Genomic DNA, 3,674 nt, shown 5'->3' on the forward strand with positions numbered 1-3,674 from the left:
GCAAGTCACTTGACCCCCATTGCCCACCCTTACCACTCTTCCACCTATGAGACAATACACTGAAGTACAAGGGCTTAAAAATAAATAAATAAACAAATAAATAAATAAGTAAATGAATGAATGAATGAATGAATAAATGAATGAATGAATGAATGAATGAATGAATGAATAAATGAATGAATAAATAAATAAATAAATAAATAAATAGATAAATAAATAAATAAATAAATGAATGAATAAAAGAAGGGGACAAGGGCTCTCCTCCTGGGTATGTGTTCCCCGTGATGGGTAGGGCTTGATAGGCTGACGGACCGTCTCTTAATTAGGCGCCACCCACTGAAGATGTCTTGGGATGGTCAAGGGAGGGGCTGAACAATGAGTTCGAGTTTTTAGGCTGCCTGACCCAGCTTGGCTCATCCCTGGTCCCGAGAGAGCCACGGAGACCCGCATCACTTTATCCATGATGCCAGCCTGACTAATAAACCCGACACGATCGGACAAACTTTAATTCTCCCCCCCAAATCACACTCTCTAGAGAACTTTCTTTGAACAGCTCCTTCTCTTGTAGCAGGTTCCTAACCTATCGTTTGTCTTTGTTGTTCAGTCATTTCTCAGGCGTGTCCAAGTCTTCATGGCCCCATTTGGAGTTTTCTTGGCAGAGACACTGGAGTGGTTTGCCATTTCCTTCTCCAGCCCATTTCACAGATGAAAAAACTGAGGGGAGCAGGGAGAAGTGACTTTCCCAGGGTCACACAGCTATTTTGTTATGTCCTTCTCCAACTCATTTCACAGATGAAGAAACTGAGGCCAGCAGGGAGAAGCGACTTACTCAAGGTCACACAGCTATTTTGTCATGTAATTCTCCAGCTCATTTCACAGATAAGGAAACTGAGGCAAACAGGGCTAAGTGACTTACCCTAGGTCACACAGCTATTCTGCCATTTCCCCAGCCCATTTGAGAGTTGAGGATAGTGAAGCAAACAGAATTAAGTGTCTTGTCCAGGGTGACCCAGCTAGTGAGTGAGGCTGGATTTGAACCAGGTCTTCCTGATTTCAAGCCTGTTGCTCTATCCACTTGCCCACCTGAATGCCCAACCTAGAATTACTAAAGCTTCAAAGTTTCAGTGACTTCCTGAAGCCTGAGTACCTTCCTGGCTCCTCTAGAACACCCCAAATAATCCCTCAAATCCTTCTTCTCTTCTCCCCTAAACCACTCCTCCTCCAAACTTCCCCCCTTCTGCTGAGGACCAGTCAGCCACCCTGAGATTCCTCTTCCTCCTGCACCTCTCATTCCAATAAGTGGCCAAGGGGGCAGCTGGGTAGCTCAGTGGATTGAGAGCCAGGCCTAGAGACGGGAGGTCCTGGGTTCAAATCCGGCCTCAGACACTTCCCAGCTGTGTGACCCTGGGCAAGTCACTTGACCCCCATTGCCTACCCTCACTGCTCTTCTGCCTTGGAGCCAATACACAGTATTGATTCTAAGATGGAAGGTAAAGGTTTAAAAAAAATTAAAAAGTGGCCAAATTTTGTCAATTCTCCTGCCACCCCCATCCAACTGTATTCTCTATCCTCTCTTTATTCATCCTTGCTCCACACAGTTGAGACTTTAGTCACTTCTTGCCCAGACCTTCCTCCTTCCAGTCCCCATCACACCAATCCTTCCTACAAGTAATTATCAAAATTCTTCTTCCTGGGGCAACTAAGTATCTCAGTGGATTGAGCACCATGCCTGGAGATGGGAGGTCCTGGGTTCAAACTTGACCTCAGACACTTCCTAGCTGTGTGACCCTGGGCAAGTCACTTAACCCCCATTAACTAGCCCTTACCACTGTTCTGTCTTGGAACCAATACTTGGTATTGGTTCTAAAACAGAAGGTAAGAGTTTTATCAACAACAACAAAATCATCTTCCTAAGGCACTCCTCTGCTAAAAAAAACAACAAACAAACCAACAACAAAAACCCTTCCGGTGGGGGCAGCTGGGTAGCTCAGTGGAGTGAGAGTCAGGCCTAGAGAGAGGAGGTCCTAGGTTCAAACCCTGCCTCAGCCACTTCCCAGCTGTGTGACCCTGGGCAAGTCACTTGACCCCCATTGCCCACCTTTACCAATCTTCTACCTAAGAGACAATACACTGAAGTACAAGGGTTTAAAAAAAAAAAAAAAAAAACCCCTTCAGGAGCCCCTTGGTAAGTGCCTCTGGGAGAAAAGGCTCATAGCTTTCATTTATCAAGTTTGTTAATCATTTATGAAGCAATTTACAAATATCTCATTTAACAAGAATCCTGTGAGGTAGATAATATGATTCCCCCCCATTTTCCAGATGGAGAACCTGAGGCTAGAGATTAAGTGCTCAGTCCAGGTTCATTCAACTACTAAGTGTCTGAGGCAGAATTTGAATTTAGTTTTTTCTGACCCAAGGCTAGTATTTCATTAGCTCTGCCACTCCTAACCCTGGCATTTAAGGCTCTCCAAAGTCTGGCTCTGAAGTACTTTTCTAGACTTCTTTTCCTGCATTCTATAACTCTGACAAAATGGATTACTACCAGCTTCCTAAACTCAGTACTCAACCCCCTGCCTCAGTTTGCCTCAATTGTTCATTTCCATACATATGTCTTCCTCATCTCAAAGTCTCACGAATCCTTTCCCATTGATTAGGGAGTGTTCTCTTCCATTCTCTACTTCCCATTATATTTATTTACTTAAGCAGCTAGGTGACTCAGGAGATAGAGCTTGGGCCTAGAGACAGGAAGAGCTGAATTCAAATTTGACTTCAGACACTTATTAGCTGTGTGATCCTGAGCAAAGAACTTAGCCCTGGGTGCCTCAGTTTCCTCATCTGTCAAATGAGCTAGAGAAGGAAATGGCGAACCACTCCAGTACCTCTGCCAAGAAAACCCCAAATGGGATCATGAAGAGTGAGACAACAACTGAACAACAAATGAACAATTAGCTATTAGAGAGGATTGGCATTACCCTGGCATTGACTGCTAGCAGCTTTGAGTCAGTGCTCTAGGCAGTGTTAACTTAGAAAAACACAGAACTATTAAATAGTCATAAAACCACTCTCCAATCAAGGGAAAGGGGGATGAGGGCTACTTGGCCTCTTATGCAGAGCTGCGCCTTGTGCAGAGTCTAAAGGAACACTGCTTCGCTCTGCTCCCTGATCCCCCTGGGAGTGACACCGCGCTAGATGACCACTCCTAGGGACAAAGGAAATTGGGGAACTTATATACCTTTTGGGAAGATCCAGGGGGCTGGGAGAAATGATTGACATTGTATTGACAGGATACAATCAAGCTAGAGAAAGGGATCATAGCTAGAGGCTAGGGTGTAGGGGAAAGGGACTGCTTACACAATGGATACTAAAGGAATGGTCCCTGCCCGGTAGTCTTCCTGGGAAAGGTCTTTGATACAATGGGGAAGACTACCTAAGAGAAAAGGGTATTTAGCATTTACCCTGGGGTCCATTATTCAGTCAGCAACTGCTAGCCTGAGATTCCCTTCAGGGTGGATCCTTATGAGAACAGGGAAACACAAGCTTTGGGGGTTTCCAACCTACAAGCTATTTCTAAAACTTGGGGTTCATCAGATCTCACTAAGCCACAAGTTTGGGGTCTCTAGATTCCACGTTGACAGCAGCTCTAAGGCCTTAAGTGGCAGAGAAATCACCGACTT

This window comes from Gracilinanus agilis, chromosome 1, assembly GCF_016433145.1.
Source record: "Gracilinanus agilis isolate LMUSP501 chromosome 1, AgileGrace, whole genome shotgun sequence".
Classification (NCBI taxonomy): domain Eukaryota; kingdom Metazoa; phylum Chordata; class Mammalia; order Didelphimorphia; family Didelphidae; genus Gracilinanus; species Gracilinanus agilis.